This window comes from Schistocerca piceifrons, chromosome 4, assembly GCF_021461385.2.
Source record: "Schistocerca piceifrons isolate TAMUIC-IGC-003096 chromosome 4, iqSchPice1.1, whole genome shotgun sequence".
Classification (NCBI taxonomy): domain Eukaryota; kingdom Metazoa; phylum Arthropoda; class Insecta; order Orthoptera; family Acrididae; genus Schistocerca; species Schistocerca piceifrons.
The window spans coordinates 431,893,046-431,911,868 of NC_060141.1; the positions used below are offsets into that span (position 1 = coordinate 431,893,046).

General features: G+C 41.4%; 1 protein-coding gene across 1 annotated transcript in view; it reads right to left on the minus strand.

Annotated features, from left to right (window-relative positions):
- Nucleotides 1-18,823, minus strand: part of LOC124795899 (zinc finger protein 777-like) — a 262,251-nt gene that overhangs the window by 242,817 nt on the left and 611 nt on the right. The window lies entirely within an intron of this gene.

The window sequence follows — 18,823 nt, forward strand, 5'->3', positions numbered from 1 at the left end:
TGCAGAACCGACGTGGTGCAACAGTTGTACAGAGAGACATTTCTGCGGAGGCTGGAGATCTCGCTGTGATGATCGGCTTTTCACACAGGCAGTCTGCTTGTGAGTTGACGAAGCCAACCAATGTGAAAGGAAAAATCCTGGTTGTCGTGACAGGCTGATCTGTAGCTTTGTTTATGCTAAGATGGAAGGGGATAGTCTGGGTGTGCGATGGCGAAGTCAGCGAATATGAAAGTAAAAAGTCACCTCAAGTGTCTCGAGTCTGCAGAAATGTGAAGTACTACAGTTCCACCCAAGTGTAACTACGCATGACTGTCGCAGACTCTCCAAGACTGCACGGATAATCCTCAAATACACACGTTTTACCGGAAACTGCTATCTAGTTTATTTAAAAAAAAGAAAAAGTAGCTACATGTTACATACCCAGCCCACTGCATTACGTACACGATTTCCTTCTACTTGCGCCGCGTGATCTAGGACGCTTTGCCACGGTTCGCGCAACTCCCTACGTCGGAGGTCCGAGTCCTCAATCGGGCGTGTGTGTGTGTGTGTGTGTGTGTGTGTGTGTGTGTGTGTTGTCCTTAGCGTAAGTTAGATTAAGTAGTGTGTAAGCCTAGGGACTGATAACCTCAGCAGTTTGGTCCCATAGGAACTTACCACCACCACCACCACCACCACCACCACCTCCTATTACTTGCTTTCAGCCCACTTTCGTGTAGTAACTATCCATTTTTTCTGTTTCTGTTTCTCATTCACTTTTTTCAGACTACGATTCTCATTTTTCGGCGAGCCAAAACATCGGTATATCCAAAAGAATTTTGGCTCTGAGCACTATGGGACTTAACATCTATGGTCATCAGTCCCCTAGAACTTAGAACTACTTAAACCTAACTAACCTAAGGACATCACACAACACCCAGTGATCACGAGGCAGAGAAAATCCCTGACACCCCCGGGAATCGAACCCGCGAACCCGGGCGTGGGAAGCGAGAACGCTACCACACGACCACGAGCTGCGGACCCAAAAGAATTTTATCCTGCATACTCTCAGTAACACATCAATGCAATCCAGTGCCTCTTCAAAATACACTTTGCTCACCATGTTTGCTTCAGTAATCTGCTTAAATTCCGGTTCGTAAGCATCATTGTCTAACTATTTGCAAATGTTTTCGTCATCTACGTAATCACAACAAGAAATTTGCTTCAGAAGAAAAGATTAACAGTGTCACGTTCCTCACTACCGTAACCTTTTAGTGGAGAATGTTGCAATTTTCTTGCACGAGCGAGCTGTTACCATCTTCACGTTTCCCAAGACTTACAAATATTAGTTCAAATTATAACAGAACACTTCAGGGCGCAGGATTAGCCGAGCGTCCTAAGGCGCTGCAGTCATGGACTGTGCGGCTGGTCCCGGCGGAGGTTCGAGTCCTCCCTCGGGCATGGGTGTGTGTTTGTCCGTAGGATAGTTTAGGTTAAGTAGTGTGTAAGCTTAGGGATTGATGACCTTACCAGTTAAGTCCCATTAGATCTCACACACGTTTGAACATTTGAACACTTGTTCACGGATAAACTGCATCCTAATATCACACACTTTCAGTAAATAAAATATGTAAACAAATAAATAATAGGAAAGGGGAAATGTGGTTTTGAAGTAAAAATTGGTTAACTGAACGAAAATCTTATCCCCCACTAGAAGACCTATGAATGGTTTAATTTCATTACGAACAACGAAAGAAAGCGTCATTCCTACTAACTCTGATCAAAAGCACGATACTATCGTGAGATAAGTTGTAACACAACTGACGAGAACGTTAGATGTGCTCGGGCATGTATGACACACGCCTTGTACGACTAATAAGAGACAAAGTAATCAGAGATGTTCGGCACGCCTGGTCACAGGTTGGACTGAAAGAAAAGCGTCACAAACATGTCAAAAAACCAGATCTGGCAGGAGCTTGAAAAAAGGAGCCATATACCTCGCGAAAGCCTACTCAAAAAATTTCAAGACCAAGTATTAATTGGAGAATCTAGGAATATTCTACAGCTCTCTACTTGCCACTCTGCAGGGAACTGATTAGCCAAGATGTATCTGAACAGCCATTCCTCCCGTAATTCGTAACTGAATTTAATGGGTAAAATCCCTAAAACGTGATACAGTTTTTTTGGGGGGGAGGGGAGGGGGGGGGGGAGGAGTGAAGTGTTCCCTGTGTTCATGTCCTTCACACTGATTTACAGTGTGCTGATGTAGGATAATAGCGAACCATTTCATTTCATACCTGAAGCCTGTCATTCTATCTACGAGAAGCTGAGTAGTTATTATTTACTGCCTAATTAAATGCGTCTTTTTAATACCAGTTACGTAAAAATGCTTCATATTTTACTAAGAGAGATGGAATGCAACACCTCTCTTTGTCTTAAAGTAATAGACTTTCGATTTAAAGATTTCCCCCCCCCCCCCCCCCCCAAATACATGAGTCTCATGCGCTGGAAGAAATTATTCCAGTAATGCACAAAATTGTTTTGTGCACCTTCATGTTTTCGGAGCGGAATGACTGCTCCATTAAATTTCGCCCGTGTGGCTGCACACCCGAAATTTAATGGAGCGTAATTGTTTTGTTTCATATCGCTCGAGATGGTGCAGATAAGTAAACTGCCACCAACTGATATGCTTCTAGAAGCCTTATTGTGTCTAGTATACCTCACCCAGTGGGTGTTCGTTGGTAATGTCGCAGTATCGAAAATCAGCGCTTCCTAGAGAAGCCAGTACGATTAAAATGTGCGCACATTTTCCTGGACCCGTTTATCAAAGACATGAACCCTGGGTCTACCGCATCATTAGCCAACGGTTCACACACAGATATGGCGTAAGGTAGGTTTCTGCGTTTTTGAAGCTCCCGATAGGTATACGCCTCCTATGTTCGTTCGATGTTTACGTCTTTTCACCGGTATACGTTATTCTTTGCGACAATATATTCCGTTAAATTAGTATTGTTTCTGGCCTTCACATACATTTGCTTCGGACAAGATTATTCGTCGAACCGACAACTGAACCCCTGTCACAACTGAACAAGTCAGTTATGCTCACGAAAGGATTTATCTTGTGGCGTTATCTCATATGTAAATAAGTGGCAACGGTAAATAGATGTCTATATTAGCACCAAGTAAAATAAAACATCGTAATGTACATTGATGATGTGTCAGCTCAGTTGGTAGAACAAGTATTCCCTTGTAGCAGAGATTTAAAACCAGTACTCCGTTTCAAAAACAATTAAGGTCAGAAAATTATTTTTTAGGAAAGGTGAAACGTACAAGAGGTACAGATTATCAACGATGGGAGTAAGGGAGAAAAAGAAAGCTCGAGCTGGAAATGACAAACGCAAACTTTGTACGGAAACATACCAAGTAATTCCAAGAACGAACTACAAATGAAAGGTTTCAAGATAATTACGTTAAAAAGTAACCACGACATTCCTGGAGTACAGGATATGTGCAACTTGCTGTGCAGGGGTAAAAAGTAAAATATCTAGAAGCGAAATAATATGCATTTGAATCTTTGATTCGATTTTGTTGTTGTTCGATCGTGATAATGGGTAATTAATCCAGGACATACACAAAGACACGTTTCAAAAATTAAAATACCACAGGATCTGGGCAATATCATCTGATAAGAAGAGAGACTAGAAGATATTTTACATATTTCCTCTATTTCGCATCGGTCTTGAAATATATATTTTCAAGAATATTATTACTTTCGTTGCCGTTGTTAAACACTGACTGGACCTCAAGTTACCGAATTACTTAGCAGTATTTACACTGGGCCTATACAAAAGATATGAGACGATTTTACTCGTCATCACACTTCCCAGTCATTTGACACGTCTGTTCACCATTTCCTGTTCTACGCAACCTCTTCATCCCAGACTAGCACTTGAAACCAACGTCCTCAATTATTTGTTGTGTTTATTACACTCTCTGTCTTCCCTCGTTATTTTACCCTCTACGGCACTATTTCCAAATCATGAGCGAACCTATGCTCTGCTTGCTCTACGTATTACGCTCTCGATAAACTTTTATACAGACTATAGCACCAGTCCTTTCAAAGTATATTTCTGATTTTTCGGAAAATGAACTAGTTAAGTAGTAAGGCAGGCGTAGTCCTTACATTAAAACATGATACACACCACCTTCTCACACACTACGATCTCTCCCTTTGTGAAAGGAACTGTTGCGTATCTAGCATAGTCCAAAATGCTAAATGGAAAACCTACATCCAACGCTCACAGTAGTCATCTTCAGTTCTCCAAAACATAAGCACGTGTGTCATAGTTTATCATTTAAATAGGTAAAAATCTCATTTTGACCAATAGAAGGAAAAGATGGAAACAAATTTTGGTTGTAACTAGTTCTTCACTGATACCTTCGGTAACGTAGTCGCCAGGAATTGCCGGGCTCCTGGCATGTTCCACTATCTCAATGGGAAAAGATATATACGCTCGCAGCCGATTATCTTGGCTTTGTTGAAGTGTTCAACCTTGTATGTTTACAGTCACCGCAAGAACGAAAAACAAAAACAGGCACAAGACATTAAGCGCTGGGTTCATTCATCGCAAAAGAGTTTCTCGAGCACTTTGAGAAAGTTTTCTGCGAACCACTATGCCTTGTCTCGCGAACTGGCACGTCCAGCGAAGTGAAATCTCTCTCTGTCACTCGTAAAACAGTGCAGCTGATCTGACTCACCCTCGTACCATATCTGAGGCAACACACAGTTCCTGCCGTCGTCGCCGTGCGGGTGTTATCAGATGTGAGGAATGTGAAACACAACGCTACAGCGTACGTTTTACTCTGCCTAGTAGCGATAAGTCTCCCATACTTCCCTTCATACAAGAAAATGGGAGATTTTGTAGGAAGCTTCCGCAGGTGTTGGCCCAGAGTCATTCCACGTTTTATCATTTAACGATTTCTGACACAAAAGGAATGATGCCGATGGCATTTTTTTAGGAAATGTATGTAGGCGGTGTATTATTGGGAGGCTGTTCCTCGATCTTCATCGGTGATTAATTTTCTCAAAACCGACTGACTTAGTGGCACTTGGGCACATAAGTTACCTGGCATTCATAGAAAACAACTTGTAGTAATGTATTGAGCCATGGAATCACAGGATGCAGACGTGTAAGTGATCAATAGCTCGTATTCCGAAGACCTCCATCGCTGCCTCAACATATTTTTGATAATTAAAAAAAAATCTGTGTCATCAATCTCGTTTCTTTTGAAAAATAAAGAACCGACTTCCGGAACACGATTTTGTTCAATGACAAGTTATTGAAACTTTTGCTATTTTCTTTGGCCTCTGGAATGGTGGCGGATTCAACATTCATTTTGAGCCACAGTTGTGCAATGTCAAACAGAATATGCACTGCATATACAATGCAGCTTACAAATATATTTTTCATGTAGATAAAACGAATATTACCCATCTTTTGCAACCAATGTCTATTATTGTTTTCAACGAAATATGTTACACCAATTGAACTAAGCATTATGAATAGTTTTTGTGTCTTCGTTTCCCGTGTCCATTGGCGCTTGTTTAAGCACTACATGAACACAACCTTCATGTATCACTAAACTAAAGTCTCCCGTCTGTGTATGATGGATAATCTCAGAAACTAATGTGCGTATTCTCACCAATAGATGACTGATTCCCGAAGAAGGTTTGGGTGTATAATTTATTTCCTGCTACGGCGGGCAAGTCTAGCAGCCGTACTTTCTTATGTGCTATCCGTGCAAACCCAGGGCAGGTCTTAGTATATACCAGACAATAGCAGAAAGCGTAATTACCAGCCGGTCAGGAGTTTGGGTAACGAGAAAGAGAAAAAAGGATGCGCTGCTAAACTAGGAAATGAAAGAATAAAAAAATCGTAGAGGGGGAGAAAAGAGGTTATCATGATATGGATGATAACAGAAGGCCAAAGAAGATATTGAAGGGATACCAGAGGTGAAAGGAATACGTTCTCGACAACCTGGAACGTCCCCTTAGAAAAATTATAGATGACTGTGCTTAAACTGAAACACAATATTTTTTAGCGCAACGCAATCTGACTTTCAAAAATCCCTACAAAAAAATGGCCCTGACTAACATTAACCTATACCATTCACAAATCACTTACCTCACAAAAATCTTGGTTACTCCAACTACTGCAATACAGCGAGCGCTACTACTGCCAGCTAAATAAAAGATTCAAACTACGGAAGGCACTAACTACTGATAGGGATAGTTAGCAAATGAAAGATTTTAATAGAGAACAAACAATGTATTTACCTTAATAGTGTTCAAAGTTCATAATATATATAGCAGTTCATGACATCCAGTCTTACAAATTTACTGTCTCTGTCCAGATCATCCGCTCTCAAAAATCCGCCTTCTCACTTCCCCACATCCACCACTGCTAGCGGCTCACCTCCAACTGGGACGCTACGCGCTGTTCACATCCAGCTGCCCAACACTACAATGGCAGACAACAATGCAAACTAGCCACAGACTGCACACAGCACAGCCAGTGATTTTCATACAGAGCGCTACGTGGCGTTACCCATAAGAAAACAGCTTACTTACAAACCTTAAGGATGGTTGGCAATGTCAAAGAACTTATGAACTCAAGGAAACTCCAAGAAAACATAACAGTAACGATGACTACTGCTGGTTTTCAGCACCTGTAACCACTTGAAAATGACCCAGAATTGAAATTGCAGTAGTGGATATTTAAAAATCCAGGGCACATGATGCAATGGCTCACCACAGTAGGGCAAAATCTCTCTCTTGCGTTCAAGAAAAGGTACGCTGCTGGCGGATCGCAAGACCACGTCTGAAATAAACCGTTCGTCCACTGCCGCTGATTTAACCATTTTGATGAAAATTGTTATAGCACAGGGACACTCCTCGATGTCGAGCAAAATCTAGGCATCATTACTCTTGTTCCTTAAGAAAGGGAGCTGTAGGAACGTTTAGAACTTTTCAAAATAATTATAAAAGGATGCTTCCCCAAACGTAAGTTGAATGTTTTCTGTTTAACACTTACAGATGTAAAACAATCACGGTTGGTCTGAAGAGCAACGTGCGTTACCAGACATGTGAGTCATACAGTCAGTATACAGACTGCCCATAAAATTCATTTTGAATCTACAGTTTCGTAAGCAGACTCTGCAACACACAGTATAGAGCGAGCAGAAGGTACAGCGTTGAAATATTATCGATTTTCTTTCCTTCTGTTCTCGTGCACTGAGCGAGGGAAAAACTGACACTCTAATGTGGCTTTGCCCGCGCCATAATCTCCCATATCTTACTGTCGTGATCGCTACGGCGAGATAGACAATGGCCGGGGTCGTCTTCGAATACTAAGTTCTCTAAATTTACCCAACAAGGTTTCGGGAGAACTACGTTTAATTTCTTCCAAGGATTCCAATTTTAGGTCGACGCATTTCTGTCACACGACTGTGTAGGCCAGTGGTGGGCAATTGTTTTGGCTCGGGGGCCACTTCGTGGAACCGAAGATCAGCGAAGAGCCGCATCTTTTACAGTGATTGCATTCGCTAGTTAACTTTGCATTTAAGAAACGGCATAAATTGTTCCATACAAATAAATAAATGTAAATAAAATAGCCATAGATTTATTCATTTTATTTATTTTGCTAATTTCATATCCTCTACATCTGCAAGCACATTTAGAACCAGTTTAATAAGCCAAGTGTACCCTTTCACATGTATGTACAATTTTCTTGAAATCAGGAGTAAGATTGCTTGTTGAGATTGACATCATAGCGTGTAGTTAATATCTGTCAAAGAGCATCGATACTTACTCTTGTTGATCTTCAAGCAAGAAAAACTTTGCTCACAAGTATATGCACACACGAATATGGACAATGTTTTTTTCCAGCAAATTTCTTCGTACATGGAAATTTTTCAGCTGATACAGGTTTATGAAAGTCAACTAGTGTCTCGGCATCAAACATTTCTTTCACAGTGTTATCCTACCGCTTGTCAGTAAGTTCAAGCTACAGCTCCTCAGTGTCACTATCAGCAGTGATGGCACATAGCAAATTGAATTAAAACTCAAATTTCTTAACGCCCCGAAGTCACCTTGTGAGCTAGTCCTCCAAACAGTGCAAATCATCCCTAATCTTAGCAGAAACATTTCCAGGCACTTCCTGTTTTCCTGATAAAGGGAAATTACAAAAATTGCTTTCACCTGCTTGGTTTGCAAATATACCTAGATTTGATTTTAATGATTTTACATGCGTCCACATTCCACGCGCAAACAAGCGCCTTTCCTCAGTGTAACACTCATTTCATTTAATTTTTTTTAAATATACCAGCTGCAAACGTCATCTCATATCTCCACTCCTCACATCCTATTGTAACAAAATCATTAGCTATATCCTTCGTGTCCAGAAACAGGAGGATTTCATTCTGCAATGCCCAGACTCTGTTTTAATACTTTGCCCCGACTCAGCCATCTTACACTGTTGTGGTGAACTGCGTCGTCATACTCTGCTCCTGCATGCCATTTTGTTGCAGGACAAGCCACTTTTCTCCACACAATTCACAGCACACTGAATCAGCGATTATATCTTTACTGATTCTAGGTGAAGCAGTTCCTCTGAAGACAAAATGGGCAAATATGAGTAATTCTGCAGCATCTTCGTTGTCTGTGCTCTTATCCACTGCCAAACAAAATCTTTGCTCGCAGTCCTCAGCTGTTCTGCGAGTTTGTCACTAAGCAAGCCAGTGCGCCGCACTGTAGTCCTACTTGACAATGAAATGCTTTCAAATTTGCTACTAACCTCAAGAGACAATATGGTTGCACACTCTACCATATATTGCTTCATAAACTAGCCATTCGAAAAAGGATTGTTGCGTTCAGAAGTTACAGGCTACCGTTAAATTTGCTTCTGTAGCTCAACTTTGAAGTGTCGATGCGCTGTAAATAACATCGTTTCAGATTGTACTCGTTAAACGCAGCTATGGTTTCATGAAACTATAAATACACACGACATTCATCACTGATTTTACTTTTTTTTTAGGGTTTATGGTTCCAATGAACTTGGAAATTTATACATTTACTGTTGCACAGCCAAAGTGTAAATAAAACAAATCAACCGAAAGAGCATTGCCCGTTGTACAATTCGCGCAAATGAAGTTGACACTCGGCGCGATGGCTGGTTGGAGCGACTATAAATGGGATATGACTTTACGGTCGTTCCCGTCAGTCGCCGCGCCGAGTGTCAACTTAGTTTGCGCGTACAGTACCTACACTGCGCATACGTACTAACATGGCCGTCGTAGGGGAAATCTTCCAGTACAGACTACACTGAAATAGTAGCAATATTGTTCACCATGACTGTGTGCAATAAAAACAAATATTAAACAGCTATGGTGGGGTTGCAGTGATAGGATAGCCACCAGCTGCAACGGGCCGGTTTTAAAGCGCTCGCCAATTACCTTCAGACGGCACCTGAACTCCCAGTGGTCCACTCTGCAATAGCAACAAGGGAGAACTTGGTGAACTGGTGCCGGTTCCGTAACTCTGACGGACGGATCCTGTTCAAGAAGTATTCGAATAATTTAATCTAATTGTAAATTATGCAGAAACGCGTGAGCTTCACGATCACAGTCCTACACAGGGTTCTGCGCTTCCGTCGTCGGTCCGCTCAACCAACGGGGCATCCCACACGTCTCAGAAATGCCGACAGATACCCGCGTCTCAGTCTATTCAGGCAGAAGCAACAGCTGACATGCTTCGCTCAGAACTAATCTAATCCAATGCAAAGCCACTGCCTTCACTTATCCCCGTGTGTTCCATCCAGTCGCCGACTGAAATCTACTTTCTTCACAGCTTCCACACTATTTCAGACCAGTAAGTGAGACACACTAGTTCATTATGCCTTCGCGCCTATCATTATTTATGTTTAGCAGCAGTAAAATATTACACGTGATATCAAATCTTTTACGTCTAAGTGCTCACTTTGCCATTTTTCGTCCACATTTCCTATTTGTGGAGCTCGAGACTCATCGGATATATTTTTCTCCATTTTGTAGACATTTGACCAATGTTTTATGCTGGTAATATCAACCATCTTTCTCCGTCCTACTTCTTTCAAACGAGAAGTCGCCTATTTGTGCACAACTTATAGGATTAGCGCTCATTTTTCCCCTCTTCTCCTCAGTAACTGAATAGTCTTACGAACGTGAAATTAGAATAATAGCAGTGTACAGTTTACATTAAAACTGGAACACGACTGCAGTTTAAACTGATTCCTGGAGAAATTTTGAAAGTACAGAAGGGAAATTTCTGAAATGAATAAAAGTCGAAGAGAACGCCTACGGATAGGCTGCTTGTCGGATGCAACTCAGGGAAGATTTAAGACTCTGTTAAATGTAACTGAGTACCTAACTAGTTCAACTTTCACGCTAAGGTCTCAGCAATGACAAAAGTCGAGAGTAACAACACGCATCATACTAGCACAGGACACTACGAAAATACGATGCAGCAATACTGAAATAGCTACACATCTCGAGAATAAAGCTAAAACAACACAGCCGGAGACAGAGCACTTGAGCAGCAGATTTTCACAGGCAAGGGAGCATAGTTGTAGAAAACGAAAATAAATGTGACATGAGATATTATCTCAGCCTAATGAAGTCGTTCAACAGAAGGGGGATTTAAATATAGAAAGTAACTACATACTGATGATCTATTAAAACAGAATAAACTGGGACGGAAGAAAGGACAACACGGGACACGAACTACCCCATACTGCTCTTGTTAATCTGGCAATGGAATTAACTGTATAGGAGAGGAAAGATGTACGGTGTCGATAAAAGCCGTTATTAGTACACTGCACCTTACTGAAATTACACAAAGTGATATTTACGGAGAGCTGAAAACATGTTAGAAAGAAATGTAGAAACGTGTAATGCCAAACAATAAATCCATACATATCATAAATTGAAGTTCCCCTCCGTATCTTTCTGTCTGTACGTGAAGGCCAACCCGAAGAACTACAGGAGGAGTTTTGACATGGTTTTCATTAATACTGACTGATTCACGGGAAAGGTTTGGGTGAATAATTCGTAGCAGCTACGCCAGACAAATCGTCCGGCCGTACGTACTTGGTGTGGTCCGTGTGGAGCCGGTGCGTGGCGCTACGGAAAATCGAGTAAAGCAATTGATACTCGGCCTTCCCTAAAGAAGCGTTTTACGCCCTCTGCCGTTCCTGATCTGCATAAACGATTTAGGAGAAATCTGGGCAGTCGTCTTAGACTGTTTGCTGGTGATGCTGTCATTTACCGGCTAGTAAAATTATCAGAAGATTAAAACCAACTGCAAAATTACACGACATCTGAACTGAGCGAGAAGTGTCCCAAAAATGGTTCAAATGGCTCTGAGCACTATGGGACTTAACATCTGAGGTCATCAGTCCCCTAGAACTTAGAACTACTTAAACCTAGCTAAGCTAAGGACACCACACACATCCATGCCCGAGGCAGGATTCGAACCTGCGACCGTAGCGGTCGCGCGGTTCCAGACTGAAGCGCCTAGCGCCTAGAACCGCTCGACCACTGCGGGAAGTCTCCCATTAACGAAGAAAAGTATGGGGTCATCAACCTCCGTACATAAAGAAAGCCCTTAAACTTCAATTACACAATAAATCATACAAATTTAAAGGTTGTTATATCGATTAAATAACTAGAAATCGTAATAACGAGCGTAAATTGAAACGATCACATAGCTAATGTTGTGGGCAAGGCAAATCAAACACTACGTTTTATTGGCTTACACTTAGAAGAGGCAACAGGACTACTAAAGAACAGTCCACACTACGCTAGTTCGGAGTATTGCTGTGGTGTATGAGATGCTTACCAGATATGTTTGACGTAGGACAACAAAGAAGTTCAAAGAAGGGCAGCTCGTTTTTTATTATCACGAATTAGGGGATAGAGTGTCATAGATACTGTAACCGAGTTGGGGTGTCAATAATTAATGTAAAGCCGTTTTTCGTTGGGGTGAGATCTTTTCACGAAATTTCAATCACTGACTTCCTCTTCACGAAATTTAAATCACCAACTTTCTCCTCTGAATATGAAAACATTTTTACTGTCACGAACCTATATAGGAAGAAGTGATCATCGCAATAAAATGAGAGATATCAGATCTCGTACAGGAATATTTAAGTGTTCATTTTTCCCACGCGCTGTTAAGAGAGTGAAGCGGTAGAAAAATAGTCTGAAGGTGGTTCGAAGATACCCCAGCCAGGACTTAAGCGTGAACTACAGTGTAGTCATGTAAATAAATAAATACTATAAAATAATAATAATAATGGAAAGAAGCGCTTGGTTAATACCAGTTCAAACACTTGTTCGCTTGTAATACTGAAGTATTCCAACGAGGCGAATGCGCCGTTCTCCCAGATCCGCATTATAGCAGAACGATATCAAACTGAATTTCGGCTACTGAAGTTATGTTTGGTACCCAATCAGAAACTAGAAGGTAGCAACATTTCTTTTTTTCAGAAACCACCGTCTAATTTACCAGCGCATAGGAACCAGGAGACCACATGTATAAAGAAAGGGTGGACTCTATTCTTTCTGAGTGTAAGACCATCGTATCGTCCATGAATTAGAACGCCGTTTTGGAGAACTACACTTGACGCACTGCATGATATTGTACAAAATATCCTTAAGCAAATGGGAAAATATATTTCAAACAGTCACTCGTGACCGTTTGCATTCAGTACTTTTTTTAGTATAGCTTAATTCAAAATCACCTTCGCTTTGAAAAGAAGGAAAGTGGGGACACTCCTGTATTTTTCCTTAGGGTACATAGGGTAATTCTTCCTATGCAAATGAACGGGCATCGACACTTACATTTCAACCTAGATAGAGCTGAATAGCAGCTTCCGAGAAGCTACTCTCATAAAACTGCACAAAACTAAATCTGTTAGCTGTAAGGAAAAATCTCACCCCTCAACATGGAGCAATTTACTATCTTCACGTAACTAGCTTAGTTTTCGGCTTTCTGAAGTTACCATCTGATTAGTGGAATCATTGTCATCTGGCAGCATCGTCCAACTCCCTTCAGCTCAGGTAATGTTGACATAAATTATGTATTTAACTTCGTCTTTTGCCAAAACGCAACACGAAATGACTGTATGGTAAGTTATTGTTGAAAACTACCTCCAGTTTTTTATATTTTTTCACCAGGCTACGAGTATTGCCAAAGATACGTAGCTTCTTATGACGTGGCCACAGAAGTGAACACTGGAAGAATTACTGGTTCTGGAAACGGACATCTTAGGCCTCAACAGCCCCAACTACAGTCAGTCCGATACTCCCTGTGATCGGTACAATCGGCTGCAAAACCGAATGACGCACACAGCGCAGTGAAAGAGGCAGTCTTCCAATACGAGAAAGTTTTTTTTATAAAGAATATCAAACTCTTGAATACAGCTGGAGCGAACGAACTGATAGCCGCTCGAAGCGAACACTCAACAACCTCTTTAGTCCTTTAGTCACAATTAAAGGCTGCCATATGCGGTCAAAGAATGTCAAACTTTGCTATATTTGGCAAACAACTGACCCTGTATTGTGTTGTTTGATGTGGTTGTACAGCATAGATAGTGTCTGAACTGTTTGCGAGAAGTTTTGACTGACGGAAAGTTTGACAAGATGGCGGACTTCGATTATGTCGATGCCTCGCCGGATATGTTTAGTGAAAAGTAGTTTTATTACAACTTATCTCACTGTAACGCGAGTTTCCACAACTACGGAAACTACAATCAAGGATAAAAACAAAATAGCACTAGCAATTACCAAAATGGTAGCGGTGTCACATCTTTTCCCGTCATAAATTACGAAAGATGCGATTAAGAAGAAAAATCAATCCTCTACGCCCAACAAACAAGTGGGAGTGCAATGAAATTAAAGAAAAATACGTAAGTTCTCCGTACTTCCATGGACGATATGGACTATATGTTTCCATGTCGTGGTATTTCAATGAACTGTCGTTAGAGGACTGAGTAGAAGAGCTTTTCTCATTCTTTTCTTCATTTTTGGTGTGAGGGCGAAGTAACTCTAAACAAATCATTAAAAATTTCACTACCCATTTGCAGAAACTTGATGTTATCATCACGTATTGAGTCAAATACGTTCTTTAATAGTTTATCATGTGTATATTCATATCTCATTTACAACCATTTCCTGGAGCAGAGTTTTGTTTACTACTTATTTAAAAACAGTACCACAGTCAGGGTTAGAAATAGTTTATCAGCACTCGTAGCCGTTTGCACTAGTGTCAAAATACACCATACACAGTAAGCATGTGCTTCAAAAATAAGGTTAAACTGACGAACTTTGTACCTGCACAGGCTTGTTCGAAAAATCCGCGGCTAGACAAGGGTGAAGTTGACAAACGCACTCGTGTTCAATTTTCGCACCGTCGAAACTCATTCTATCGCCATCTTTCGCTATGAAAACATTTCTTATTTATTAGACTGTTAAACATCATGTATTTTACATGAAGTCTGTTCGTTTATGTATGCCATCCTAGGAGCCGTATTATGATTTGTAACAGTCAAAGGAGATAACTTGCGATTAATATCTGTTACCTGTGAGCTTCCGGCTACTGAAGATGTGTCCTACCTCTTTTTTTCGGCGGAAGGAGCTGCTTTATCAAACATCGACAAGCGACAGACTTTTTCTTTTGGGAAAAAAACTCATTTCAAAATAGCCAAGAGCTTCTCAGAATACGTGGAGAACACTCCGTGCACTAACTTGATTACGGTCGGAAAACGAAGATCGATTCCGTACACTTTCGTATTACTGCCTGTAAATGTATTTTAGTACTTAGCAGTGGTGCAGGATGGCTTTTATTTTCTTTGAAGTCACAGTGAGAACGTTGCCTTATAGTCTGTTGTAAACAATTTTATGATTCCTGACAACGATCACGTGATCGAAACCAATAGTGAACATTAAAAATTACTTCATTTGCTACTCTTGGCGGGTTTGAAATATGACTTCTTTTCTTCAAATACTTAACGAACTGTGGGACACAACTTGCAGAAAATATTTTCTCATTGGTTATTGACACTGAACCTCTCTTACTCTTAGTTATGCAAGTGATTTTGGTTAATAATATCAATCTTAACTGTAAAATACAATGGATTCTATATCTGAGGCGAATTTTTCTACCCGACTCAATTTTAAAAGGCTCTGCCTCTTTTCTTTTTTACCATGGGACGCTTAAGTCGGGCTAAAGCAGCAAGACGAAAGGAAATCGCCCGTCACCCACGAAATATTATTAGTTAACTGCACTGTAAGCAATCATGTTTTTGGCAAGGCAGCATATTGTTTATAACAATCAACATTAAGAATGACTGATAGTTTTGATGTAGTACGGGGAAGTGAGTGAAGGAGAGCGTTCAGTAATAACTATTCCAGGCCTCTAGAAGCGATTTTGAAAATGAATAAACACTTATCTGCGATCAAGCCAGGCGTTCCTGGGCTCTTCATTAATTGGCTGTGCGCCACCTTTGTCTGTGCACGAGGGACCTGGTGTCATCCACGGCTCGGCGAAGCAGCCCACTAATTCCAAATGACGTGGTATTTCAGCCGAAAAGACTTCCTTGGGCCGAATCCGAACTAGAGGCGGTTTACACGCACTGGGAAGATCCTGATCTGCAAACACGAAGCCACGGCTGTTGCCGAAGTATGCCCGCCTAAAGATTGCTGCTCTTTGAAATGACGGGTGAATTGCCAAAGAAATGTTTTATTTCTGGTGACGAACATCAACGATTTAGTCGTCGTATTTGTAAGCGGGGTGAAACTTAACGGTGCTGCCTGCGACGCACAGCTAGTGTCATTAGGACTCCCGTCTGTGCACACATTTCTGTCCCAAATTCACTAGCACTGCATACAGGAGTTATTCAGTCCCCTCACGTCTTGTCTCCCACGCCGCTCCTTCGACAAAACAATGCTAGCCCACACGCAGCTAATTTCTTCGAGGAACGCCTCCACAAGTGAGCTCTTTCCAAACCCCCACCTCCCCCCCCCCCCCCCCATCGTCCCTCACATACTTGGAACTAAGTCTTATGCTACGGCACTACAACTGCCAAATTATACTACGTCTATCGAAACGCACACAGTTGCCAAGGAATACCCAGAAAACATGCGAGGTACATTACTATAGACTGGGTCCGTTGACGATCCACCACTGAACCGCATTTCTCAACTTTTCAGCCTGATTTAAAGCTATACAAACTCTTTTTCGTCACAGGATGGTTTTGTGTCCTATTACAGGCACTTAAACAATTCCTAGCTAACTAAGAGATATCACACGGTAGAAACATCTTCCGCGGCGTTAAAAAAATTATTTTTCATGTTTTGGTATTAAAACACAGCCGGTCTGCCGCCGACGTTTCGTGTTTCTGTTAACAGGTAGCGACAAGTGAGCACCATACTGCATATACATACATCTGCAGTCAAATGATAACTGCAACTATCTTTAAATGATCGGAGAATCAGAAGCGCATCTGTAATAGCTAATTTATTATTGCTCGAAGCAACAAATTTGTGCCGATTTAGTTATGAAGAATCCTCACGGAAATCTTCGAATATATCATCAAAATTAAATAGATACCAAGTATGAAAAAAGGCAAATATGCACCGATTTACGCCCACATAACGGATTATCTGAGGCCTCGGTTTCGAAACCGAGGCCTGTGTTGCACTGTCAAATTTCTTTGGCCAAATCTGTGACAATGTACAAGGGAAGCGTCTATTTCTTTACTTTCATCAAAGATCTTCGTCCAAAGTTTCAGTATTATTATTATTAGCATTTGGCCATCACCATTTGATTCAAAGTTAGAGCTTTGGACTAACTTTTATCAAATTCCGCCATATTGTGTACTTGTTTGACTTGCTTCTAACCTGTAAAATGACTTCAAAATTTACTTGGTGTGTGGCTACCACCTTATTGATAATTCCCAAGTGCAAAGAATACGACATTCTTCGTAACGTCAAACACACTGATTATAAAGACAATAATACGCGGTTGGACTGACGAAGAAGTAGCTGCAGCCATCTCCCATATTCAAAGTGGTTGCTCTGTGGATAATGTAAGGAAGAAATAAAATGGGCTCCGGTGTCTATGTTGATGTGGGAGTAACATTGTTGTCAAAGTGTACACATGTGAAACATGTACTTGTTACTCCTTATGATGTAACCTAAAATTCATAAATTCCTCCTTCAAGTGGTTCATATACGGGTTCACATCTTTCTGGAACAACACGTGAAATTGTACATAGGGGGAAGCCAGTACGATATTGCAAGTTCGAATTTTTGTTTGCAGAGTGAAGGCTGCTTTCACAATGGCAAATTGAAATTTTTGTTCATCCAATCTCAAATAATTTTCGTCACTCTGTATGTACTCGCACTGTAGTTCACGAAGCAAAGCTGCAGAGATGATTAATTGTTCAGCATTCATTATCGGACAACTGACGAAAAATTTTACGATCGTGTCATTCGCCAATTAAATAGTTTGAGCAAAGAAGTTTGAGAAAATCTTTAAAAAGTTCTTTGATCTTAAGAAAGTGTGTAATCGGGCCTAACTGCTTTGGACGTTAAACTGTTTATAGTATTCCAGACAACTGAACAACACATAACATCAGCTTCTGGCATGACGTGCAGTCTTTCTTTCCACCTGAGATGGCGACTAAATGTTGTACCTGAAAATCATCTATTTTGGCGTCAAACAATGTTCATTTACTTAAACTACAAACCATATTACATTTTTGAAAATTTGTTGATGAGTTATCAGTTTACAGTTCATAATACATGCCTGCATCACATTTCATACACTTATGATGTATTTTAAAATTTGAGAGAAACGTTGGCGTGTACATCACAAGTCTTCTGTTAAAAGGAGTTTGTAAGTCGCAGTACGTCGAAAACGCATCTGCTCGCTAGTCCTTGGGGGCAATATGTATTACTTTGATATTTCACGTGTATAAATTTTTTATACATTATAAACTAAACTGTCTTGTACAGTTTTGCCTCTGAGGCATCTTGCGCTGATCTCCCCGCAGTCATTTGGAAACATGGTTTACAATCACACTGTCAAAGGCCAGCGAAGGAACAAGTATCACCACGCCAGTTGGTAATTATCTAAAAATTAGGATCAGAAATATTTCACTTTTTTCTTCCACATACATGCATTCTATAATATAGGCCCGGCACAAATGTAGTGCAAAGTCTCATTTGGAAACTGCCGCGTGCCTCACACAAAATTATTCTGCAACAGCGACAGACGGTCAACACCGCCGATGTACTACTTCTTACTTTCGCGTCAAGTTTTCGATTAACCAGCGTGCAAGCCCGTAGGGAAATAGCGAGATACTGCCAGCGTCGATAGCTTTCAACACTGGCCGCAATCACTCGTTCGGCGACACCAGCCAACAAGGTGTCGGGCGGTGGCCGGGCAGTACATATAACCGCGGGCTATCCTGGAGGTCAACGCTTGTCCACTCGGGCCTCCAGCTGAACAAGCCTCGCGCGCGAGGTAATTACATAAAGGCAGGCAGCAGCCGCCACGCCGGATTACGTGTCACCTGACCACGGGTGGGCGCACACTGTGTTCTCAGGAGGACGCGCGGGCGTCAAATGGGAGAGGCCGAGCTGACGTCGCCACCAGCGCACGGCCGACGCCGCGCAGTGCGCGGGCGGGGACAGGTGTAGCGACCCACGCACCTGCTGCGGCGCAAACCGCTTTTCCGCCGCG